This window comes from Zea mays, chromosome 6 (assembly GCF_902167145.1).
Source record: "Zea mays cultivar B73 chromosome 6, Zm-B73-REFERENCE-NAM-5.0, whole genome shotgun sequence".
Lineage (NCBI taxonomy): Eukaryota > Viridiplantae > Streptophyta > Magnoliopsida > Poales > Poaceae > Zea > Zea mays.
Window position 1 is genome coordinate 41067208 of NC_050101.1, and position 27703 is coordinate 41094910.

The 27703-nt window shown below is 44.9% G+C and overlaps 1 long non-coding RNA gene across 3 annotated transcripts; it reads right to left on the reverse strand.

The window, feature by feature from the left end:
- Positions 1 to 18427: 18427 nt before the first annotated feature.
- Positions 18428 to 27558, reverse strand: LOC103629215 (uncharacterized). 3 transcript variants are annotated; one of them, XR_002263226.3, is made up of 7 exons: positions 21163 to 27558; positions 20594 to 20635; positions 19771 to 20476; positions 19597 to 19705; positions 19416 to 19503; positions 18954 to 19173; positions 18428 to 18843 (listed from the first exon to the last, which is right to left on the reverse strand). It is a non-coding gene; the product is annotated as an uncharacterized lncRNA (long non-coding RNA). The 3 variants fall into 3 exon arrangements; XR_004850109.1 differs by having other exon boundaries at positions 18435 to 18843; positions 18954 to 19503; positions 19771 to 19827; positions 20309 to 20476; positions 21163 to 27551; XR_004850108.1 differs by having other exon boundaries at positions 18435 to 18843; positions 18954 to 19503; positions 21163 to 27555.
- Between the last annotated feature and the right edge of the window lie 145 nt (positions 27559 to 27703).

Sequence of the window (27703 nt, forward strand, 5' to 3'; positions counted from 1 at the left end):
ATGCAACAGGAGATTTCTTTTTAGGCATTTTAACATGGGTAGAATGCCTAGAACTAGATGTCTCATTCTTATACATAAAAGCATGATGAGAACCAGAATGAGACTTCCTAGAATTAATTCTCCTAATGTTATGCTCGGGATAACCAACAGGATATAAAATATAGCCCTCGTTATCCTGAGCCATGGGAGCCTTACCCTTAACAAAATTAGATAATTTCTTGGGGGCATTAAGCTTGACATTGTCTCCCTGTTGGAAGCCAATGCCATCCTTAATGCCAGGGCGTCTCCCATTATAAAGCATGCTACGAGCAAATTTAAATTTTTTATTTTCTAGTTCATGCTCGGCAATTTTAGCATCTAGTTTGGCTATATGATCATTTTTTGTTTAATCATAGCAATGTGATCATGGATAGCATCAACATTAATATCTCTACATCTCATGCAAATAGAAACATGATCAACAGTGGATGTAGAGGGTTTGCAAGATTTTAATTCATCTATCTTAGATTTTAGCATGGCATTTTCATCTCTAAGACAGGAAATAGATACATTGCATACATTTAAATCCTTAGCCTTAGAAATTAGTTTATCATTTTCAAACTTAAGACTAGAAATTGATTCATTCAATTTGTCAATCTTAGCAATTAAACTAGCATTATCATTTTTAAGATTGGCAATTGAATCATCACATTCATTTGACTTCTCAACCTTAGCAATCAATTTGGCATTATCAATTCTAAGGTTGGAGATAGTGTCATGACAAATGCTAAGCTCACTAGTCAATTTTTCACATTTCTCTATTTCCTGAGCATAAGCATTTTTCATCTTAACATGCTTTTTGTTTTCCTTAATAAGGAATTCCTCTTGGCTATCCAAGAGTTCATCCTTCTCATGAGTAGCACCTATCAATTCATTTAGTTTTTCCTTTTGTTGCATGTTAAGGTTGGAAAAAAGACTAAGCAAATTATCCTCATCTTCACTAGAGCTACCCTCATCACTAGATGTTGTATATTTAGTGGAGGCTCTAGATTTTACCTTCTTATTTTTGCCGTCCTTTGCCATGAGGCACTTGTGGCCGACGCTGGGGAAGAGAAGTCCCTTGTTGACGACGATGTTGGTGGCATCCTCGTCGGAGGAGGAGTCGGTGGAGCTCTCGTCGGAGTCCCATTCCTGACACACGTGGGCATCGACACCCTTCTTCTTGTAGTACTTCTTCTTTTCCTTCCTGTTTACCTTCTTGTCGTCGCCCCTGTCACTATCACTGGAAATAGATTGCAATAAAGTGATCAGGCTTACCACACTTGTAGCACACCTTCTTGGAATAGGGTTTGTAGTCTCTCCCCTTCCTTTGCTTGAGGATTTGGCAAAAGCTCTTGATGATGAGCGCCATTTCCTCGTTGTCGAGCTTAGAGGCGTCGATGGGAGCCTACTTGATGTAGACTTTTCTTTCATCTCCTCCGTCGCTTTGAATGCGACGGGTTGCACCTCGGGTGTGGAGGAGCCACCTTGCTCGACGATTTGCTTGGAGCCTTTGATCATCAACTCAAAGCTCACAAATTTTCCTATCACTTCCTCGGGAGACATTAACTTATATCTAGGATCACCACGAATTAATTGAACTTGAGTGGGATTACGAAAAACAAGTGATCCTAGAATAACCTTGATCATTTCATGGTCATCCCACTTGGTGCTCCCGAGGTTGCGCACTTGGTTGACCAAGGTCTTGAGCCGGTTGTACATGGCTTGTGGCTCCTCTCCTTGGTTGAGGATGAATCGATCGAGCTCCCCACGATCGTCTCCCATTTGGTGATCTTGGTCACCTCGTCCCCTTCGTGCGCGGTCTTGAGGACGTCCCAAATTTCTTTGGCGGTCTCTAACCCATGCATTTTGTTATACTCCTCTCGACTTAAAGAGGCGAAGAGTATAGTAGTGGCTTGGGAGTTAAGGTACCGAATTTGGTCGGCCTCGTCCGAATCGTAGTCTTTGTCTCCCACCATGGGTACCTGTGCTCCATACTCAACAACTTCCCATATGCTTTTGTGGAGTGAGGTTAGATGACCTTTCATTTTAGCACTCCACATAGAATAATCTTCACCATCAAAAACTGGTGGTTTGCCTAATGGAACGGAAGGTAAAGGAGCGCGTTTAGAAATGCGGGGATAGCGTAGGGGGATCTTACTAAACTTCTTGTGCTCATGGCGCTTAGAAGTGACGGACGCGGCGTCGGAGCCGGAAGTGGAAGGTGATGAAGAATCGGTCTCGTAGTAGACCACTTTCTTCATTTTCTTCTTCTTGTCGCCACTCTGGTGCGACTTGATGCAAGGAGGTGACTCCTCCCTTCCTTTGGCGCCAGACTCCCTTGATGGAGCCTTCCCGTGGCTTGTGGTCGTTTTCATCTCCCTCTTGGCGTGATCTCCCTACATCACTTTGAGTGGTTAGACTCTAATGAAGTACCGGGCTCAGATACCAATTCAAAGTCGCCTAGAGGGGGGTGGATAGGCGGAATCTGAAATTTATAAACTTAAGTACACACTACAAGCCGGGGTTAGCGTTAGAATTAAATTCGAGTCCGAAAGAGAGGGCGAAAACAAATCAACAAAGAAATAAAGCGGATGACACAGTGATTTGTTTTATCGAGCTTCGGTTCTTGCGAACCTAGTCCCCGTTGAGGTGGTTACAAAGACCGGGTCTCTAACCTAGTAAATATTTATACAAGACCAACGCAACTTGAACAGATCAAATCGGAGTTAAAATGGAGGAGTTATGAATTTCCTAAGGTTTTATGTATTTGATATAAGATTAATTAGGAAATAATTTTAATACAATTTTCATGTCAAAATAGTATTACATAGTTATAGACAATATTAATACAAAATTATAGGAATTGGAATGGACCAATTTGGACCTAATATGAATTTTCCAGGAATTATACAAGTTCTAGTAATTATTTCACATTAACAATCATTTTAGAAATGAATTTCTCAGATTTTTACTGTTGGCTAGACTGCGCACCAAACAAACAGAAACTCAGGGGCCACTGCGCAAGGTTCCCTAGACTCAGCGAACAGTGAATGGGGACGACAGGTTGTTTTCTGTAAATCATAGGGGCTCTTTAAGAAAAGTACTCAGCCGAAGGGGTATCACTGTTTCCCCGCTGTCGCATCGAATTCTAACGACCCAAATTAGATCGAGCAAGCCCCCGAACCGGTACGGTAAGCAGATCATCGGATCTAGATCGGATGGCCTGAAGCGCGAGTTACCCAGCACCGCCAGATCAACGATCAATGGTACAGATTAAAATAGACCGAAAGGGTAAGTGCCATCTAATCCTAGCCACCCGCGCACGGATCAACGGCTTAGGTTAAGCCGCGAAGGGGTATGTGTCGCTTCTGATCTCAGCCGTCCGCTAAGATCAGACGGTGCACGCATTCCTTCTCCTCCCAATGATTGGGCGCGACGGCGCCATTACTGGCGTGCGCGGCATGATGAATCTGTCACCCGAACTTGAATCCAATCGATGCTAAACGATGCGCAGGCAAAGGCGGATGTCTGGGGAGTCTTCTTACCAGTGATTGTCGTCGTGACGACCCCTGCCTTCGCGTGGTGGCAGAAGGCGAACCACGGTGAGCAATTCCCACGCGTACCGAAGGCCCTTCGAGCAGATTGGCCTTTAGAAAGCTTCCCGGTGGCCTGGCGACGAACCCCGACCACCAGCACAGGCGAGAGCAGTAGCGCACTTGTGAATCTACTGCTGCGCTACCTCTCTCGCACGACCACTATTGGTTCGAGCCCTCCCTACTCTCACGGTAACCCACAGGTGGAAGTGAGTCGGCAATGGATGAGAGGAATGCGGCGCAACTGAATTTATGCGTGGATAGGTGGATTGCAGCGGGCTCCGGAGTTTACGGCCGGGTCACGACATGCGCGAGGAAGTCGCCGCGGCAGGTTCGGCTATGTTGTTGCGAGGTAGACAGAGAGAGCTATAAACTGGGGAAGTGCTCGGCCAACGGCCGGGCCACGAGCTCCAATAATCCCACCCCGGACCGTGCCAATTACGGTGAGGTAGTTGACTGACGGCTCGGGGTCACGCGCGATGTCTGCTCGGTTCGTTGGGGGAAGAAGAAGCCCTGGGAGAGGGGCCCCACACACCAGAGGCCAGGTTGACACGCGCGGCGCGTGACAAAGGATGGTCGAGGGACCCGCTTGTCAGTCAGTGACGTCTGCGCGCGCGGAGTGGCTGCCCGTAGGCCCCGCATGGAAGTGGCACAGTGTTAAGGTGGTAATGGGCTGCGTGGGAGTAATTCCCTAGTGGGCCGAAAAGCGGGATCTCAGCCCATTCAAGTATTTCTCCTTTTCTTTTTCTTCTATTTTTCTGTTTTTCTTTATTCATAATTATTTTGAATCCAAATTTGAATTTGAATATGAGTTTCATCTTTGAGTCAATTATACAAATTCAAACTCTGGTGTAGGAATAATATATTTTTATTTACTTATTTTTATCCACATAATATTTATTTTCTTCCCTTTTCTAAATTCTAGAATTTCCTTCTCATTCTCTATTTTCTATCCTCTTTTGATTTACAAACTTAAAATTCAAATCCAAGATAAAGTTTAGGAATTAAATTTTTTAATACATGCTCAAAATCAACTATGATGCAATAGATGTATATTTATTTTAATTACTTTATTTGCTTGGTAGATGTTTGAAATATGAAACACACTCCTATTGTTTTCTTTCCTTTTTAGAAAAATAGTATTTTGAAGGTGGGTTAAGAAGTAAAAGTTACTTCAACATTAAATATTCATGTAAATGAACACTTATGGTGCACCTTTTAATGTTATGCATCATCATTTAGTTGAATAGAAAACTTTTTTTATTACTACTTTTCTAAAATAGCTCTTGGTTTTCAAGATTCAGTTCTCAATTTTCAACTCTCAAGTATAATTTGAGATATCTGAATTTCCTATTTCATTCCTTCATGTATTTATTTTATTATTTTTTTTCTTATACAGATTTTGGGCCTTACAAATCCTACCCCCTTAACAGACATCTCGTCCTCGAGATTTGTAAGACAAGGGTGTATACTCATATTGTCTCAACACACATGCACAAACAAAAATCTCAGGATGATGCATAATTTATTAGCAACTCATGGGGTCAAATAGACCTTATTATTCCTCCTAAAACTGTATCATATCAACTACTAACTAAAGTAACACTTAGATCTTACAAATAGTAGTATATATATTTATGTAGCTTGGTGGAGCTGGTGGTGGTGGAGGTAGTGGATGTTGTTGTTGTTGTTTTTCCAACTGTGCTTGCCTTATTTCTCGACGTATCTCCAGCCGGTCCTGACATATTTCCTCGCGTTCTTGTCTTATCTGATTTTGCAATTCGGTTACCATGTTTGCCATTTGTTGTATTACCATCATTTGGGTGGCAACCACTTGGTCGATTCCAACCGGTGGAGGATTCATTTCTGTTTGTTGTTGCCTGATAATCTTCCCTTCCTGGTATTGACCATGAGAGTTAGAAGCATATGGTAATATAATTTTGCAAGGAAAATTATTTGGCAGGCAGACGAATAGGCTAATAGCTGGTTATGATCTGAAGATTCTTTGCCGTGGCTTAATCTGTTGTTTTATATCAACCTTGGGGTAACTAGTTGTATATGGTGAATATCCAAGGTTAAAATAGAATTTGTCAAGATGAGATGAACTATATGGTGTAGGTCAAAAACTTGTTTGACATTTGGTGGGGACAGATAGATTATGCCATTCATCATGACTCTATGGTTTGGGTTAGCTCTTATGCTCATGGTTGAGTTGGTCTAATGTGCTAAGTTAAGTTAACACTTGGATAGAAGGGTCTAATCTTTTCTACCAATATCATTGATCTGTTTAAGTAGACCACATTAGTTCAGATCACATTAAATTAGATCACATTAGATTCTATAATCCTATTTAAGAATGTCATTTAGTTAAGCATATCAAGCGGATCTTATCTTTATGAAATTCCAGTATATATATATATATATATATTTATACACCTGAAATTCTTTTTATGCCATTAGCAGGTGTGGTATAGAAACAAGGGTACCTCAGGTCTTAGCTATTAGGTGAGTGTAGAGAAGATTTGGGGCAGAAGAAAGTTTGGTAGGAGATATTTTTTTCCCGGGTGGTGGATCTTGATTCATCTGAAGATCTATTTCTACTAATATCCTTCCTTGTCGAAGTTAACCTTCTTCTTGGGTCCGATTTAGGGACCATCAGTCGTGGTGTTGGATGCCATTATCTGAGTTGGGATAACAATTGCAGGTACATGGGGTAGGTAAATTAAACAGAGTTTTACTTTGCCTTTGAGATAAATGGGTTGGGCAACCTATCACATAGACTAGGTCGTGATTTCATGGACGAGTTGGTCTAAGACACCAGTTTATATTTAAAACCCATTTATAGGAATATGGTTTAGTTAATACTTGTAACATAGATTAGACCATATTAGATTAGGCAGGGTCTAGGTTAGATTGGATACAACTAGATTAGACTAGTTTAAGTTAGATAGATCTACTAGGGTATGTTATATATTATTAGGATATGTTAGAACCTTTTTAGGTAAGATGGATTATAGGTAAGTCAGAATCTCTATCGGTTAAAATAGAGGGGTTATACAACTATCGGGTGGTTAAGGTAATTGCATATGGCCAGGTTGGACTAAGACTCCAATTTAGGTTAAAACATATTTATAAGAGTAGGATCCAATCTTATTTTACCAGTATTATCTAACATGGTTGTCCATTAGATTAGTTCTGACCAGATTAGACGGGATCATAATTAAGTTGGTGTAATCAGATTAGACTAGATAAGATCTACTTAATTTTATTTTGGAATAGATCATGTTTGTTACACTATTATGAGATAGGAAAAGTGGTGGGGATAAGTATGCTTATTAGGACAAGATAAGTCTCTAAGAATAAGATAGACTCTTTCGAGATTAGTTAGATCTATTGGGATAAGATGAAAATCTTTTCGAGATGAGATGAATCTATTAAGGTAAGAGAGTATCTTTTAAGATGAGAGGGATCTATATAAAATAGATAGACTTTAGTGGAGGATAATCTAAATTGTTTAGTTATCTCATGAATTTTATTTATTTATATTTATGTCTATACGTATATGTAGATGTAATTGTGGACATTACTCCACAACTCATCACACTCAATCAAAGATCCAAATCAGACAAATATCATAAGGACAAGCATTCAAGCATATAGATACTTATAAAAAAATAGTTTTATTTTTTTGTCCCTAAGAGTAGGTCTCCTATTCCTAAAGGTCACTTTAGGCACAGGATTTCAAATTGTGAAATCCACATTTGTCTTTAGAAGTGAAAAGTAAGAATAATCAGAGTAAAGCAGCAGTGGATGAGAAAACATTAAGGAAAGTTTTAGAAAGAATCAGAGTAGCAAAGGTAAGGTTACTCATAGTAGAACAGTAGAAGATGAGACAGGATCAAGAAAAGTATAGAAATAATCAGAGTAAGGTAAGTAGGTAATGGTTATGTCCATTTCTATCTAGGTCTCGTCCTACAGTCAACATTCCTCTGATACCACTTCTGTCACACCCGGATTTAAGGGACAAACCCGAGTGCATCTCATGCATGCGCCAAATAAGATAACATATATAATAACAGAGTGTATAAATATAAATGTCACAATATAATCAGAGTACTTATTACATAGCGAAAGTCTTACAAAATAAAATATAAATATAGATCGAACTAAAATCTATCCTTGGCGCCAGAAAGTCAACTGGGAGACGCCACCTAGATCGAATCGAACTCCTCGTTGTGTGGCTCCTCTTGAACCACCTGTTCTTCTCCTGTGGGGGTGTGAGACAGCAAGGGTGAGCTCACACATGTTCATCGCTCAACAAGTTATGGGGAATAATGTGGCATGAACTCACCAAAGGTGGGAGTTCATGTGATGTGTAAGGCTGATCAACAATAGAGGTTAACGCTGAGCATTGCTTTTAATAAGTTGGTCAAATTTTATTAGCAATTACTAAATGTAAGTAAATGCCAAACCATAATAAATAATAGAACAAAATTAATAAATAATCCCATGCAACGCAAATGACAAATTGAATTTAAGTTCCATAGATTAATCATGCGAGAGTCTTGAGCTTCTCATGACCGTGAGCTCGGCTAGTTTACTAGTTTTACACTCTGCAGAGGTTGTACCCTGTACCCCAAGTCGTGTATCCCATGTCGCCAGGGTTAGCTAGACCCTTAGACACTACCGAGGTGAATGGCTAGGGATCCACTACGAGGCCTTTACAAAGTTCCAGTAGCTTCTGAAAACCCGCTACAGTTTATGGGAAGAGCACTTGCAAGAATCCCTCGTCTGACCGCCATCGCAGCAAAATCAACTCGAGAACCTCCTTGAATGCAACTCCCCTACTGCCCTTGCCCCTTTCGGGTTAGGTAGTCTTCCACTAGCTTTCCTAATTAGTTAGCCAAGGGCGTCCCATTCCACCCTTGTGGTGGCACGTGTTTCTCAAGTTAAGCTCCATGTTCCAATTAAATATAATGATCTTGACATGAACATAAATAACATAACAGAATAATTGGAACATGGATATAATGAAATATTAACCCAAAACCATATAATGCAATAGCATAACTACCCAAATGATTCAGGGGTAAACAAGGTAAACATGATAAACAAACTAGGGTGACCTATTGCGTCCCATCAAAATTAAACCTATGCATGAATAAGTGATATTAAAGAACATTATTGGGTAAAAAGTGTCAAGGGCACAACTTGCCTGGCACTTGAGATTCCAGTTACCAGGGTGATTCTTCAGATCCTTGTAACCTCGCTCTAGTCGTAGCAATACAAATAGACATGGTATAGACAACATTAACCTCACACCAAACATAAGAACATACTGCATAATAATGATCTACGCGTGCTACGGGATCGTGGGAACGAGAACCACTAAAATCGGAGTTACGGTTAAGGAGTTATGATTTTATAGATGATTTATGTGATTAAAATGTTAAACTATATTATAAATTGGTTAATATAAATCATATAAGAGGTTATTCTATAAATAATTATCTCAACTTTAATCTAAGTTATAAATTAACCATAGATCATATTCCAGTAGTTTATAAGCAGTTTAACCAGACTAACCAACATCAGTTAAATACAGATGGAATTATAAAATAATAAGACATGGTATAATAAGTGTTGTTATTGCATAGTAAATATTTATACGAGACTAACACAACTTGAACGGATCAAATCGGAGTTAAAATGGAGTAGTTATGAATTTCCTAAGGTTTTATGTATTTGATATAAGATTAATTAGGAAATAATTTTTAATAAAATTTTCATGTCAAAACAGTATTACATAGTTATAGACAATATTAATACAAAATTATAGGAACTGGAATGGACCAATTTGGACCTAATATGAATTTTCCAGGAATTATACAAGTTCTAGTAATTATTTTACATTAACAATCATTTTAGAAATGAATTTCTCAGATTTTTACTGTTGGCTGGACTGCGCACCAAATAAATAGAAACTCAGGGGCCACTGCACAAGGTTCCCTAGACTCAGCGAACAGTGAATGGGGACGGCGGGTTGTTTTCTGGAAATCACAGGGGCTCTTTAAGAAAAGTACTTAGCCGAAGGGGTATCACTGTTTCCCCACTGTCGCATCGAATTCTAACGACCCAGATTATATCGAGCACACCCCCGAACCAGTACGCTACGCAGATCATCGGATCTAGATCAGATGGCCCGAAGCGCGAGTTACCCAGCACCGCCAGATCGACGATCAATAGTACAGATTAAAATAGACCGAAAGGGTAAGTGCCATCTAATCCTAGCCATCCGCGCACGGATCAACGACTTAGGTTAAGCGGCGAAGGGGTATGTGTCGCTTCTGATCTCAGTTGTCCGCTAAGATCAGACGGCGCACGCATTCCTTCTCCTCCCGATGATTGGGCGCGGCGGCGCGAGAACCCCCGCGGCGGCGCCATTACCGGCGAGCGCGACACGATGAATCTGTCACCCGAACTTGAATCCAATCGATGCTAAACTATGCGCAGGCAGAGGCGGATGTCTGGGGAGTCTTCTTACCAGTGATTGCCGTCGTGACGACCCCTGCCTTCGTGTGGTGGCGGAAGGCGAACCACGGTGAGCAATTCCCACGCGTACCGAAGGCCCTTCGAGCTAATTGGCCTTCAGAAACCTTCCCGGTGGCCCAGCGATGAACCCCGACCACCAGCACAGGCGAGAGCAGTAGCGCACTTGTGAATCTACTGCGACGCTACCTCTCTCGCACGACCACTATCGGTTCGAGCCCTCCCTACTCTCACGGCAACCCACAGTTAGAAGCGAGTCGACAATGGATGAGAGGAATGCGGCGCAACTGAATTTATGCGTGGATAGGTGGATTGCAGCGGGCTCCGGAGTTTACGGCCGGGCCACAAGCTCCGATAATCCTGCCCCGGACCGCGCCATTCACAGCGAGGTAGTTGACTGACGGCTCGGGGTCACGTGCGATGTCCGCTCGGTTCGTTGGGGGAAGAAGAAGCCCTGGAAGAGGGGCCCCACACGGCAGAGGCCAGGTTGACGCGCGTGGCGCGTGACAGAGGATGGCCGAGGGACCCGCTTGTCAGTCAGTGACGTCTGCGCGCGCATGGAGTGGCTGCATGTGGGCCCCGCATGGAAGTGGCACAGTGTTAAGGTGGTAATGGGCTGCGCGGTAGTAATTCCCTAGTGGGTCGAAAAGCGGGACCTCAGCCCATTCAAGTATTTCTCCTTTTCTTTTTCCTCTATTTTCTGTTTTTCTTTATTCATAATTATTTTGAATCCAAATTTGAATTTGAATATGAGTTTCACCTTTGAGTGAATTATACAAATTCAAACTCTAGTGTAGGAATAATATATTTTTGTTTACTTATTTTTATCCACATAATATTTATTTTCTTCCCTTTTCTAAATTCTAGAATTTCCTTCTCATTCTCTATTTCCTATCCCCTTTTGATTTACAAACTTAAAATTCAAATCCAAGATAAAGTTTAGGAATTCAATTCTTTAATACATGCTCAAAATCAACTATGATGCAATAGATGTATATTTATTTTAATTACTTTATTTGCTTGGTAGATGTTTGAAATATGAAATACACTCCAATTGTTTTCTTTCCTTTTTTAGAAAAATATTATTTTGAAGGTGGGTTAAGAAGTAAAAGTTACTTCAACATTAGATATTCATGTAAATGAACGCTTATGGTGCACCTTTTAATGTTATGCATCATCATTTAGTTGAATAGAAAACTTTTTCTATTACTCCTTTTCTAAAATAGCTCTTGGTTTTCAAGATTTAGTTCTCAATTTTCAACTCTCAAGTATAATTTGAGATATCTGAATTTGCTATTTCATTTCTTCATGTACTTATTTTATTATTAGTATTATTTTCTTATACATAATAATTGAAACATGGATATAATGAAATATTAATCCCAAAACCATGTAAAGCAATAGCATAACTACCCAAATGATTCAGGGATAAACAAGGTAAAAGGATAAACAGACAAGGGTGACCTATTGGGTCCCATCAAAATTAAACCTATGCATGAATAAATGACATTAAAGAACATTATTGGGTATAAAAGTGGTCAAGGGCACAACTTGCCTGGCACTTGAGATTCCAGTTACCAGGGTGATTCTTCAGATCCTCGTGACCTCACGCTAGTCGTAGCAATACAAACAAATATGATATAGACAAAATTAACATCACATCAAGTATAAGAACATACTGCATAATAACGATCTATGTGTCGCTACGAGATCGTGCGTTCGAGAACCACTAAGATCGGAGTTACGACTAAGGAGTTATGATTTAATAGAAGATATGTGTGATTAAAATATTAAACTATATTATAATTTGGTTAATATAAATCATATGAGAGATTATTCTATAAATAATTACCTCAACTTTAATCTAATTTATAAATTGACCATAGATCACATTCTAGTAGATTATAATGATAAGCAGTTTAACAAGACTAATCAACATAAGTTAAATGAAGATCTAATCATAACATAATGAGATATGGTATAATAAATGTTGTTATTGCATAGTAAATATTCATATGAAGTTAACGCAACTGGAATGGTTCAATTCGAAGTTAAAATGGGGAAGTTATGAATTTCCAAAGTTTTTATGTATTTAATATAAGATTAATTAGTGGATGAATTTTATTATTGTTTTCATGTCAAAACAGAGACATAAAGTGATGGACAACATTATTACAAAATTACAGGAACTGGAATAGATTAATTTGGAGTTAAAATGAATTTTCTAGGAATTAAACAAGATCTAGAATTATTTTTATACTAGAAAAGCATTTTCTGTATTAATTTATCCAATTTCCTATGTCTCTGGACTGCGCGCATTATTATTAGAAAGCGCAGGGGTCTCGGCATAAATTTTTCCAAGACTCAGAGCTACAACCGCATGGACGGCGGGTTAATTTATAAATAATTCAGGGTCTCTTATGCTATTCTGTCTTGGCAATGGGGTATGGTGCAATATGAGCCGCCAGATCTAATTTCAACGGTCACAGTTAAATGCGTCAAGGCACGAACCGGAACGAAACTGCGACCATCGGATCTAGATCCAAGGGTCCAAAGCTAATGAAGGCCAACCTATCTGCATCCCTCCTATCTAGATTGGACGGCCCACGATTTCTGATGCCAAGAGGCCACCCAGATCTAATCGTGCGCGCCCACCATGGATCTAACGGCTGGCACGCCATCACTGTAAAGCCTAAAATTTGTATAAGATAAAAATAATAAAATAAATAAGTACATGCATTTATAAAAAAATGCTTTGGAGATTATTTGATTTTCTTTAATTTGTGCATATTCAATTGATGGAATTATATTGGTAAAATAACAAATAAATAAATACAGAAATGTGTATCTCATGTTGGTGATTTTGTTGTGTTGCATTTTTTTAAAAAGAATCATAACTTGAATTATAAATGAAATATAAAATAGAAAAATGTGAAAGGAAATTGTGATAGAGTCATTTTTTTTCTAGAATTAAAATAATAGAAAGAAGTATAAATAATAATAATAGGATTTATATTCACCTTAGGATTATGTTGTGATTGGGATCTGAAAATTCAAAACAGAAATTTGAATTTGGAAATTCACAAATTTAAAGTTTAAAATAGAAAATAAAATAGGGGAATAAACAAAAGAGAAAAGAACTCCTAAACGACGCCTCGGCCAAATCTGTCCCAGGTCGACCCAATTGGGCATTTCGCCCCCCCACGCGGCCCAGCATCCCTGTCGCACGCGCTTTGGAGTTTTTTTCTCTGCGTGCGGGCCCCAGTGGTCAGTCTCCTCTTCCGCCGCCATGTGGGCCCAGTCGTCAGCTCTATCTTCTACCACACGCGCAAACAAACTAGACTCCGTTGAGCAGAACGCGCGATTCTGGCGGATCCCTGGCTCGGACTCCATCCACCGCGCCCCAATCCCAACAGGTTTCTGTATCTCCCAATGCAGCTTCGTCCCTTTTTTTCTCGCAACAGCATGTGGAGACCGCGACCGACTCCACCGAATCCGCCGGTGAGCTCCTCCTCTACGGTAAATCAGGCTCCACCAACAGAACCACCGAAATCTAGGGGCGCCTGCATCCGATCTTCTTCCCAGTGGAGCGCACATCAAGCAAAATCCTAACCAAATCCGATTCCATGCCGCGTGTGTCGGGATTTGTCACCAACCCCGTCGTTATCTGCCCATGGCCATGGCTATTTAGGCAAGAACTGTGGATCGATCGCTGGCAAGAAAAGGGACAGAGTGAGTTGGCACCGTGCGTCCTCAAGCGATCCAACACGCTCCGGTTCGCCAACCCTGCCAGCCCCCACCTCGGACCACGCCATGTGGCTACGCACGGTTGCCGCGATGACCCCGGGGTGTGGCCGTGGTTTAAGGTCACTGGCCGCCGTCGTCGCCCTGGGGTGGAACCTTGCCGCGCGTGGCGCCTGTTTTCGTGCTTGCGGCATATATGGCCGGCCGTGGTGCCATGACGAACTGGATCGGCTGCTGACGGTGTGCTCGCTGCCTCTAGGCACTCGGTGCCTCTTCGTTCGGCCCCTGGGAGGAAGAAGCGCTCCTAGCCGTGCATCTCAGATCGAGGGCCAAGAATGAATGTAGGCATTCCAGGGATCGTACTGAATCAGGACCGCAAATTTGAAGATCCGACGGCTGTCACCAGGTAAGAACTCAAAAAAGCCTAAGTCTAATCTGGTCCATTGATGGATGATCCAGCGGCTGTGGCGTGAAAATACCCTTTCGCCGTGCGTTTTTCACAAAAGAACCCTCATCTTGATCAAAAATAAACCCGCCATCCTGCGCAGTGAATACTGAGTCTTAGGGAAAATGTGATTTAGGCCCCTGACCTTTTAAGAAATATTGTGCCCGGTCCAGAACACTTAGGATATTCAGAAAATAATAAAGAAATAGGTTTTTAGTATGAAAATAATTCTATAAACTTGTATAATTCATAGTTAATTCATTTTAGCTCCAAATTGAGTCATTCCAGTTGCAATAATTTTGTACTAATATTGTCTATCAACCATTAACACTGTTTAGCCACGAAACGTGAATTAAAATTATTCATTTGGATTAATCTATTCTAAGTACTAAATAATTTCGGAAAATCATAACTTAATAACCGTAGTTCCGAAGTTAGTGGTTCTGGTTCCCACAATCTCGTTGCGACGCATAGATTATTATTATGCAATGTATGTTTGGTGTGATGTTAATTTTGCCTATACCATGTTTGTCTGTATTGCTACGTTTAGCGGTGAGGACACGAGTCACCTGAAGAGCAAGTTGGTACCTGGAATCTCAAACGCCAGGCAAGTTGTGCCCTTGATCACTTCTTTTTATCCAGTCATATTCTGATTAATCATAATGATCTGCATAGGTTAATTTTGATGGGACCCAACAGGTTACCCTAGTTTGATTATCTTTATACCTTGACTCCACTAAACTTTTGGGTAGGACCTGCTATTGCTTTATGTGGTTTTGGGTATAAAGATTACATTATTCATGATTATACTTTTGTTATCAGTTGTTATTTATTGTTCATGTTAAGATCATTATGTTAATTGGAACATGGAGAACCACCCGGGAAAACAGTGCTACCACAAGGGTTTATGGACGCCCTTGGCTGATTAATTAGGAAAGCTAGTGGATGACTACCTTACCCGAAAGGGGCAAGGGCAGTAGGGGAGTGGTCAGTGTAGGGAGGCCCTTGGGATGATTTTGCTGCGATGACGGTCATGCGAGGGATTCCTGCACTGGAGCTTCCTATAAACTGTAGCGGGTTTTCTGAAGCTAGTGGAACTTTGTAAAGGCCTCGTAGTGTTACCCTGCCTCGCCTCCTCGGTAGAGGTCTATGGGATTGGCCGTCTCTTGGCAGATGGGTAACATGACTTGTGGGTAAAGATGTGCAACCTTTGCAGAGTGTAAAACTGGTATACTAGCCGTGCTCACGGTCATGAGCAGGGTAAAGATGCGCAACCTCTGCAGAGTGTAAAACTGGTATACTAGCCGTGCTCACGGTCATGAGCAGCTCGGACACTCACATGATTAAATTATGAAACTAAATTCAATTTGTCATATGCATCGCATCGCAGGTGATGTTACTTTTGTTCTGCTACTTAATTGGGTTGGTATTTACTTATACTTAGTAATTGCTAATAAAATTTTGACCAACTTTAAAAGCAATGCTCAGCTCTAACCATCCTCTTTGGTAAGCCTTACACTTCACGTGAGCTCCCACCTTTGGCGAGTTCATGCACATTATTCCCCACAACTTGTTGAGCGATGAACGTATGTGAGCTCACTCTTGCTGTCTCACACCCCCCCACAGGTCAAGAACAGGTATCGCAGGATGAGGCGCTTGGAGGATGCTGCGATGTGTTCGTGAGAGGTCTAGGCCGTCGTCTCCCAGTCAACTTTGGGTCGCTGGACCGTTGTCTCCGTATAATGTAATTATTTATTTATTTTGTATAGAAATCCTATTATATAGTAAAGTTGTGACATTCGATCATGTGCCATGATTCATCATATGTGTGAGACTTGGTCCTAGCACACCTGGTGATTATGTTCGCGCCTGGGTCTTGGTGCCCCCAAAATTCGGGTGTGACAATCACCCACCCCACTTTATTTCCAGCCGAAGGCGCTAGTGGCCAAAGGCCAACCACGGCGGCGCCATGGCCAGTGAGGCCATCCCGAGCCACAGGTCCTAAACCGAATAATGCTACGCATAGAGGAGGACGAGGCAAACATGACGGTCGCAGACTTACCGGCGTTTGGGTTGTGCAGAGCTTGGTCCGTAGCATGAGGCGGCGCTGCGGCGGTGCTCCAGCGATGGTGAGCAATCACCAACCATCCGAGGTTCCAACCACCAAATTGAGGGTTGCCATGCCTTCCTAGTGCGCTCGCGAAGCTCCCTAACTACCTCCCGGACACTAAGTGGCGTCAGAAGCGCAAGACGGCGACGGCGGACCCGAGCTTGGGCGAGGCTCTAGGTTTTCTATGCGCGTGCGATTTCGGAAGATTAGCGAGGCCAGAGGATGGGCGACGCCAGGGCGTCTTATGCCCCCACTTCCCCGCGAGAATAGGTCCTATCGCAACTGAATCCCGGCGAATACGGAGCTCAAGCGCGGACACGAGGCGAAGGCGGAGCTCGTACAGCGAGTGGGGAGACGCTTGGTCGGCGGGGAGAAGGCACCATGGGGCTCGATGCTTGTTCACGGGAGCCCAGGAGATCGCGGAATCCACGACGCAGACCCCAGCGATTTCGGTTTTAGATTCCTCATCCATGGAGAGGAATGCTCTGTGCGACATTCACGGGAGGAGCATGCACACATCAGAATAGAGAAGGTCGGGGTCACTGCGCACAGGGTCCCACATGACAGAGAGCTCGTGACTAGCGAAGCGGCCCCACATCCTAACGGCGCGTGCGAACAGGCCGCAGGTCGAGCGGGCCCAGGCCACGCGAAGTGAAAAGGTGGGCTGGCGCGGTGGGGAAAATTGGTCGGCCAGGAAAATTGGCCTAAACGCGGGTTTCCCTTTATTCTTTTCCATTTTCATTTTTATTTTCAGTTCTCTTTTCTATTTTAAATTCCACATTCAAAATTCATGTTCAAATATGAGCTTCAAATTCTAATCTAAATGCAACATCCAAAATAGCGGTATGAAGGCTAAGTATATATATTTTTATAAACTTATATATTTATTTTAATTATTTTGTTCCTTTGTTTAGTTACAGGCTCAGAGTATGTCATGCACCCATATTATTTTTTTAGGAAATTATTACTAGTGTGATCAAATTCCAAGATCAACCAATAATGAATATCCATTATTTCACTTATTTAGAGGAAAGTAATACATAACCTTTACTAGGGATGGCGACGGGTTCAAAACCCGCGGGTACAGAGATTACAAACCCGTACCCGCGAGATTAATGTTAAACCCGTACCCGCACCCACTACCCGCGACGGGTAGCGTATGTTACCCAAACCCGCTACCCGCGAGTTTATGGCACCCGCGGGCACAGTCATATAATAAATATTTATTAAACTCATAGCACATAATAATAAATATTTATTAAACTGATAAAAACATGTACCGATCTTAGCCAAAAGTTATACGAGTTTTGTGGCGCCTGTAGTCTTTTTTTATATCATTTGATTGGCTCCGCTCGCTCAAAGCTTTCGGGGTGGCACTAAATTGAGATGCATGTGCTCTACAGTCTACACAGACACACACGCGGGTATGCGGGTTTGCGGGCACGGGTACAACATTTTCATACCCATGAGAAAAAACCCGTCGGGTTGAGAATCAAACCCGTACTCACACCCAAACCAGCACCCTATAGGGTTTTTACCCGCGGGCACGCGGGTAAAATGTACCTATTGCCATCCCTAACCTTTGCTAGGTTTCATTTTACTCAAAAATACTTTTAAAGAGTGTTATAGTTTACAAAGGAAATAATGAATAGATGAAGAATCTTTCTTCTAGTTATTAATTTCAACTTAATCCTTTAGTTTCAAGATTTACTTCAAGGTTTTGAACTACACCATTTTTAGTACTATTTGTTTTGCTATTTGACTACTTTGATTCCCTTAATTAAGTGCGCATAAAGAAAAGAAAATCAAATAATTCTCAAAACATTAACACCTAAGTGTACTTATTTATTTATCCTATTTTTTTCCTATACATATTTTGGGCTTTACAAATCCTACCCCCTAACAGAAATCTCGTTCTCGAGATTTGTAAGGAAAGGGTGTATAACCATGTTGTCTCAAAACATATGCACAAACAAAATCTCAGCATGATCCATACTTTATTAGCAACACATGGGGTCAATTAGACCTTATTATTCCTCCTAAAATAGTATCATACCAACCACTAACTAAAGTAACATTTAGGTCTTACAAATATTAGTAATATATATGTTTATGTAGCTTGGTGGAGCTGGTGGTGGTGGTAGAGATAGTGGGCGTTGTTGTTGTCTTTCCAACTGTGCTTGTCTTATTGTTTGTCGCATCTCCAGTCGGTCCTGACGTATTTTCTGGCGTTTGTGTCTTATCTGATTTTGCATTTCGTTAACCACTTCTGCCATTTGTTGTATTACCGGCATTTGGGCAGCAACCACTTGATCGATTCCAACCGGTGGAGGATCTGGAGGATTCATCTCTGTTTGCTGTTGCCTGATAATCTCCCCTTCCTGGTATTGACCATGAGAATTAGAAGCATATGGTAGGATAGTTTTGCAATGGAAAGTATTTGGTAAGCAGAATGAATAGGCTAGTAGCTGGTTATGATCTGAAGAGCCACCTTTGGAAGTCGTCGTCCCTGCAAAGCGCACTCCATGGCCTGAAACAACCACCGAGCTGACAGTCGAGTTATTGGATGACAAGCAAGAGCAGGAGGATAGGCGCTTGTCAAGAGCCAACAAATCATCTTGGCCCCGAGGCACCACGAAGCGGAAGGGCGACCCTCAAGGACAAGATAATTGATGCAGAACGTACTGGCCTTGTGATGTATATCTTACACCCTGCAAAAACACAGTAGCAAGCATATCCTGTTAATCTGGTGGTGTCTGTTTAATTTTTCTTTTCTTTTTATGATGTTTTTGCTCCTATGGAGTTGGTCCATGCTTGGGTATGTTATCTGTAGAGGGCACATTTTTAAAGTAGTGGTTGTATCTTTTGTGTTGAAATGTACAATGCATTGGGAACTAAAAAATGGTGGATGAATATTGGAAGTCTGTCTATGGTTCTGAAGAAAGTACTCAACTCTTGCATGTCGGCTGATGGCTGGGTGCGCATTCGAATCTTCTCTGGAAGAGTTTCTTCCTTTATTTAATACTAGGTTCATGCTCATACTTTGCCACGAGAGTAAAAAATTAGTATGAAACATAGATAATGCACACGAGAGGAGAGATGTCTCAGTACCAATAGATGAATTATTGTTGTACCTATATGGCTTGGAGAAAGAGTAAAGGATGGATGGGTACGTTTGCTCGCGGTCTCAAACTCTAACACGCCTTGTATCCGAGGGAGCAGAAGGGGAAGGAGTCCGTGAGGCTGAAGAATGATGCACATAAGCTAAATGGATCCAAATTTAGTTGTATGCATACTCGTATGCATACCTGCATAACTGAACAAAACAGGAATAGATAGCCCTTCATACACGAAGATGCAGTCATCTGCAAACCCGAAGAATGATGGACATAAGCTGCATATATACAAGCAAATGATAACACAAATAGATACATGTCTGCATATAGCAGTCAGACATGAAAATATAAGTTATGACCAATCATACCTGATGCATTGTGTATGTTGTGAGATAAAACTGCAGCTCATGCATGAACAATGTAATCATTATAAGTAGCCCAAGAATTATCACTACCAAGATATTGATGATTTGCTAATTAAAGACAAACCTCGAAACCATATACTTAAGTGATTATTTTTCTAGACAACAATCTTGTCCTGATTAGCATTGGACCAACACATGTGAGAACACCAGTTTTAGTTTGTCAGTTGTACTATATCTAGGAGGCTGTTTGCAGCCTGATGATCAACTACATTTGTAGCTGGTGAATCAGAGTTAACTAATAAGTATTCAAAGATTGAAAAAATAGTAGAATGCGAATAGCATGTATAAGTTTTAGAAATATTCACCTTTAGAGCTGCATCTGTCGGCATTCCAGTGGCGGGACCGGGCAGGAGGTCTTGTTGATGGAGGCTGTCTCCCCCATGAGACAGCCCTGCTCAAGGCGGAGCATGGAGGCCAAGAGTCTGGCAATGTGCCTTACACGAGTTTTCGGCAGATGCAGACCGAGGAGTATTCTGTATGTTTCATTGAACCAATAGAAAAAGGGAAATTATCTTTCATGAATCATGAGCATAGTGCTTGCAACTACGCACTTGAGTAGTTCCTATCCTCATTAGTGGCTTAGTCCTTACCAGCTTACCAAGTGGCCATGGTTAGAAATATCATCCCTTAACCTATACCAAGACATTAGAAACATCTCGTCAATATTAAGAACCAATCTGCTAAAATTTTCTGGTAAATGCAAAGGGCCAATTCTAATCATGAGTATGAATAATGCATGCTAATCATCAGTATGCTACTCTTGATTCATCTGACCCTAAACAAATTGTGAAAATGAACATGTGCTAGAAAATGGACAATAAATTGTACCAAACAAAAAATGGAAAAAATATAAATATGCTAGAAATGGGAAGATGGGCTTAAACATAGCGGTAGATGATCTCCCGCTTCCTAGGTAGATAACATACCACTAAGGGATTGAAAGCAATGGAGATCAAAGTTATGAGCTTGTAAGAGATCAATGCCGGTACAGCTAGGGGAAGGGGAGAGTTGCTAGGAGATAGCATGCATCGAATACCAGATAGTTGCTTATGTGAGAAAAAAATTATGGTAAAAATGCCCTTGAATATAATCAGGTAATGGATAACCTAGTTTGAAAACAAGTAATCAGACTGTGACCACTTTTCTCTAGTATTTATACCTCCATTTCTTCACAGTTGCAGCAACATCGCGTCCAATCATGCTCATGCAAACGGCAATACTTCTGGCCCTAGAATGGGTGGGCTCTGTACTCTATCAAGCCACTCCTTTTCGTTAGGATCTGTACAAATACTAATGCATATGCAATTTATCAGTATGTGGTGCAGATCATTCAGGTTTCTGAGGAAACCTTACAAACTGAAGGGAGACATCACATTTTGGATGATGCAGCTCTTTGTAGCACAACTTGTGGTATGAATTTGTACCCAACAAGGTGTCCGTGACAAATACAAGAAAAAACAAACAGTCGATCAAAAATCCACCAAACTAACAAACACGAAACAGGAGGCACAGCGAAACCATGACTAGTTCTTAGTTCATGTCATCTGATAAAGAGTATTTGTTTCATTTCTGTAGAAATACAAAACATCTGTTGTTTTATATCAGCATTGATCATAAATTCTAGCCTGCATTACTTCATTTCAGTACCTTTACATTTCATGTCTGTGACAAATTTCTTCATAAGAAAATTTGTGTCTAAAATTTGCTGATATGACGAGATATAATATGGTGGGATTTTTATCTCCGCCAAAACTTGACTTTACTGGCTGAACGAACCCAGACAGAAGGAAATCACAAATGGCCATTTTCCTTGAGTTGAACCAGCCTCATAATATTATATCTTATTTCAGTTTTAGAGTTTAATTGAAGTAGAAGAAATTCTCTTAGTTTGGTCCCATTTTCTTTGGGACAAAAACCAAACCAAACAATTCAAACCATTGTAATTCATAATTCCACTACTTCGTTCGAGCCCGTGTATTGTACTACCTTCAACCAGTGATATGAAATTGTAACGTAAATGCTTATTTGCATATCTATGGATTCTCAAGCAAATCTGTAGAAACACAGAACTGAATAGAGGATGATTAAAAAATAATGATCTAGAAAAGAAAAACTGGAGTGAAGAAACTATTGTTACTTTAGCGTTGTCTTAGTTTCACAATCAATCATTTTAACAGATGACAGATGAGCACGAGATGCGAAAAAATGATCACCTCTTTCTAACTGTAGTACCAGACAAAACACCACCATATGGACGGTTCAGTCCTTCAATTCCTTGACATCTTGGACCTCTTGGACTCAGCAAGTCTCAGAGGTGTGGAATATGCAATTCAAGCATATGGGATATTTATGAGAAGCAGTTGATGTTTACATGGACCTAGTTTTCTTCCATATAAAATTATTAAATTAGTTAATAATGTGCATTACATCGACATGCCGAGTATTGCAGTGTAAATCCATACTTGGGCTAACCCTAATGGGTAGCTATATAGTATTATACATGGGCCACATGGGCCTAGTCACATGGGCCTACCATATATACTCTAACACCCCCCCGCAGTCTGAACTTCCGTCGCAGCGGAGTTTACAGACTGGACTCAAAAAAGGAAGAGTACATTACACCGAACATTACACCATAGGATCCCCCCACAGTCGCAACTAGCCACTACTGATGTTGAGGATGGAGCGAAACTCAGCGAAGGTCGAGGACGGAAGGCCCTTGGTGAAGATATAAGCAAACTGGGAGGTGGTCGGGACGTGGAGGACCCGAACAGCACCGGCGGCGATATAATCACGGACGAAGTGGAGATCGATCTCTACATGCTTGGTCCACTGGTGCTGCACGGGGTTGGTGGAGAGGTAGACCGCGCTGACGTTGTTGCAGTAGACCAATGTGCTCCTGGAGAGGGGACTATGAAGCTCGACGAGGAGCTACCGGAGCCAGGCAACCTCCGCCACACCGTTGGCCACAGCACGGTACTCCGCCTCGGCACTCGAGCGAGAGACGACCGGCTGGCACTTCGATGACCAGGACACCAGATTGCCGCCTAAGAAGCGGCGTAGCCGGAGGTGGAGCGTCGAGTGTCTGGGCACCCGGCCCAGTCGACGTCGGTGTAGACGACGAGCTCGGAGGAGGTAGACCGGTGAAGAAGTAGCTTGTAGTCGACAGTGCCCCGAAGGTAGCGAAGGAGGCGTTTGAGATCCGTGAGGTGGGGCTCTCGGGGGTCGTGCATATGGAGACAGATCTGCTGCACGGCGTAGGAGATGTCCGGCCTAGTGAAGGTGAGGTACTGAAGAGCACCGGCAAGACTCCTGTACCCGGTGGGGTCCTCGACTGGGTCACCCGTGGCCTCAGAAAGCTTCGCCTACGTGTCAACTAGGGTAGAGCAGGGCTTGCAGGCAATCATCTTGGCCCGCTCTAGAATGTCAAGAGTGTATTGCCGCTGGTGAAGGAGGAGTCCTGAGGGGCGAGGCTCAGTAGTGACCCCCAGGAAATGATGAAGGACGCCCAGACTGGAAACTCCCGCTGAAGCGCGTCGACGAGGCGGCGAAGAAGTGACTGACTGGAGGCGGTGAGGACAATGTCATCCACGTAGAGAAGCAAGTAGGCAGTCTCTGCTCCATGATGGTGGACGAACAGAGACATGTCTGACTTGGCCTCCACGAAGGCCAGTGTCACCAGGAACATAGCCAGTCTGGGGTGCCACGCTCGGGGGGCCTGTTTAAGGCCGTAGAGGGACCTGTTGAGTCGGCAGACCATGTCAGGGCGAGAGGAGTCTACGAACCCCACAGGCTGACATCAGTAGACGGTCTCGGTGAGGGCGTCGTGCAGGAAGGCGTTCTTGACATCGAGCTGGTGAACTGGCCAGGAGCGAGCAAGGGCCAGTGAGAGCACCGTGCGGACAGTAGTCGGCTTCACAACCGGGCTGAAGGTCTCATTGTAGTCGACTCCGGGGCACTAAGTGAAGCCCCGAAGGACCCAGCGAGCCTTGTACCGCTCCAGGGTACCATCGGCCCACCGCTTGTGAGTCCAGATCCACTTGCCGGTGACGACGTTGGTGCCGGGCGGACAGGGCACCAGATCCCACGTCTGGTTGGCGACGAGCGTCGCGTACTCCTCCTCCATCGCCCTACGCCAGTGGGGGTCCAGCAGGGCGGTGCGGACGGAGGAGGGTACTGGAGAAATCTAGGAGTCTCCGGTCGTGGTCGCCATGGCTCGGGGCGGTAGGGTACCAGCCGCATGCCGCGTCACCATCGGATGGACGTGCCGCGGGTCGCGATGAAGGAGCGGTGGGTGGTACACCGGTGTTGCGACACGTGCCGCGGCGGAGGGATAGGCATCCCCGGCGGGGACTGGGCCACCGGCGGTGCCGCCGGAGGGGAGGTCATGGGTAGGGACGGCGGTGGTGGTGGCGACGACGGTGGTGGAGGTGCGAACCCCAGCGGCGGCAGCCGGCTCTGGTAGACGCACACCGGCTGGGCGAAGCGTGCTGGAGGGACCGGCGGTGGCGGTCCCACAGCCGGCGACGTGGGCACCGGAGGCCGGCACTGGTAGACCCACATAGGCTGCGCGAAGCGGGCCGGAGGGGTCGGTACCGACGGCCCCGCAGGTGGTGCAGACCCACCACCCCCGCTAGGCCCGGGGGCGAGCGGAGACGGGGCCGCAGAGAGGCGACACCACCGTAGGCGACCCCATCGGACCCGGGCAAGGCACCGGGCTAGGAGTAGGATCGACAAGTGGTGAGCGAGTACCTGCAGAGAGAGGAAGAATAGGTGGCTCGACCACCGCGTCAGTCGGAAAAAGAGTGAAGAGGTCAAGGTCAGGGTCGGAGGAGGGTGGTGTGGTGGTGGAGGAGTAGGGAAAGACGAACTCATCAAACACCACATGGCGAGAGATGAGGACCCAGCAAGAGGATAGGTCAAAGCATCGGTAGCCCTTATGGTCTAGGGAGTACCCGAGAAACACACAGAGGGTGGACCGGGGTGCAAGCTTGTGAGGAGCCGTAGCAGCAGTGTTCGGGTAACATGCACACCTGAAGACACGAAGATGGTCATAGCGTGGAGGGGTACCGAAGAGTGCCTGGTGAGGAGTGGGGGCCGGGCATGCAGTGGAAGGAAGACAGTTGAGGAGGTAGGTAGAGGTGTGGAGGCCCTCGGCCCAGAAGCGTGCCGAAAGGTGTGCCTAGAGAAGAAGAGTGCGGATGGTGTCGTTGGTCATGCGGATCATGCGCTCAGCCTTCCCGTTTTGGGAGGAGGTATACGGGCAAGACATCCGCAGCTGCATCCCGTGGGAGAGAAAAAAGTCGCGGGAGGTGGAGTTATCAAACTCCCGACCATTGTCACACTGAATGGCCTTAATGGGGAGGCCGAACTGAGTGGACACCCAGGCGAAGAAGTGGCGGAGGGCAGGGAAAGTCTCAGACTTGGCACGCAAAGGAAAAGTCCACACATAATGAGAAAAATCATCAAGTACCACAAGATAGTATTTGTAGCCTGACATACTGGTAATAGGTGAAGTCCACAAATCACAGTGTACAAGATCAAATGCATGAGTAGCATGCAAGGAAGAAGAACAGAAAGGAAGATGAACATGGCAGCCTAACTAGCACGCATGACAAAGATGCTCATCATTTGATCTAGTACATGGAATAGTGGCACTACGAGTAAGCTGCATCAAGGCATCGTGTCCGGGGTGACCAAGGCGACGATGCCAGGTGGTAGAAGACGTGGTGGCAGCAAAAGCAGCAGCAGTGGTAGGTGTCGAAGACGAAGAAGGGGTGGCATGCGGAAGCCGAAGGGTGTATAGGGGGCCGGTGCTATCACATCGGAGGAGGGGGCGTCGGGTTTCCGAGTCCTTCACAGTAAGACCAGAAGAGTCAAACTCGACAGAACAAGAATTATTAGTAGTAAAACGATGAATAGAAAGAAGATTGTGGACCAAAGAAGGAGCGACAAGAACATCGGGAATGCGAAAAGAGCCGGGAGAGCCGGCGGCGCCCATAGATGTGACAAGGAGACACGAGCCATTCGCCACCATGATGGACGAAGGGAGAGAGGAAGAAGGAGGGCGAACAGAGGTGAGTATACCAGGGTCGGGAGTGGTGTGGTAGGTAGCACCGGTGTCCGCGATCCACTCGGGACCCATCGGCGGAGTCAGAGTGGGAGTCTGGAAGGCAGCCAGGGTGGCTGCGTCCCAACCAACCAGCCCGGACGGTGGAGCAGGCGACGGTGTGGGGCACGACGAAGCGGCAGGCGAGGTCCAGGGTGACGAAGAAGCGAAGGCAAACCCCAGTGGCGAGGTGAACCCCGGCTGCGCGCCAGCGAACATGGCCGCCGGGGGACGAGCCTCAGAATCGGGCCCCTATAACGGCCACATGGAGATGCGTCCTGACCACGGGTGGTGGAAAGTGGGCCAAGGCGCTCCCTGCTGAGGTCCTGGCATCGGTGCGTGGGCACGGGCACCACTGTCGGAACCACCACCACCACCGCGGCCACCACGACGGCGACGCCCACCATCGCCCCCGCTGCCGCCACGTCAACCCCCGCCACCCTTGCTCGGCCCGGACGGTGCCGGAGTAGGTGGACGGATCAGGGTGAGAGCTACCAGGGCTGTCGAGGAGGATGAGGACCCCGGGCCGGAGATCAATGCAGCCTGAGTACCCATTGTGATCTCCTCCAGGGCAAGGTTGTCGCGGACCTGGAGGAAGGTAGGGAAGGGGCGCTGGCGCATGATCAACGACCGGAGGTGGGTGTAGCGATCGCTGAGGCCGCGAAGAACATTGAGGACGAGCATGCGGTCCTCCATGGGGCAGCCCAGATTGCCAAGTGAGTCTGTCATGGCCTTCATCTTGCGGCAGTACTCACTGACGCTGAGGTCCCCCTAGACAAAAGTCCGGAAGGCCGCGTCGAGGCGGAGAGCCCGGGCCTCGGCATTGCCAAGGAACTGACCCTTGATGGCCAGCCAAGCAGCCCGAGCGTGAGGAATGTTCCGGAGGAGGCTGTGTAGGTCGACGGAGATCGTCCCCACGATCCAGGTGAGCATGATGCTGTCGAGGCGCACCCACGCGGTAGTCGGTGCCACACCGATGGGATCGCAGAGGACGTGGTCATCGAGGGCGTAGCGGCGAAGGGTGAGTAGGAGGATGTCCCGCCAGCGTGCGTAGGATGGCGACTCTGACTCCAGGACGATGTGGACCATGAGGCGAATGTTTTGGACACTCCCAGCCTGAAGGTTGAGTTGAGCCACGAGCGGGTTAGCCGGGTCATGCCAGAGCATCGTGGGGATGGTGCGGGGCACGGTTCCGACGGTCGTGCCGCCCATGGTGGCAGAGGAGGTGACCCCACCGTCGTGGGTCGTAGGCGAGGAGCTGTTCCGCCGCAGCAATCTGAGCAGCGATAGCGTCGGTGGCCTCGCGCTCGCGCTCCCACACGAGGGCCGCTTCCCGCAAACGGGCCTGTCACGCCGCGTGTTCCGCACGAGCAGCGGTGAGGGTAGCGATGGTGTATCCCTGGTGGGCGACCGGTGGAGGAGGCGGCGGATCGATGTCAAGCGACGGAGGAATCGACAGGGGAGGGTCGTCCGGACCAGTAGCACCCACGGGAACCGCACCCGCCACAGCCGCAAGGGTCGTGGCGGTGCCTGCTGCGGGGAGAGCCCCACCAGCGTCCCCCACGCCGGCCCGAGTGCAGGGGAGGCAGGA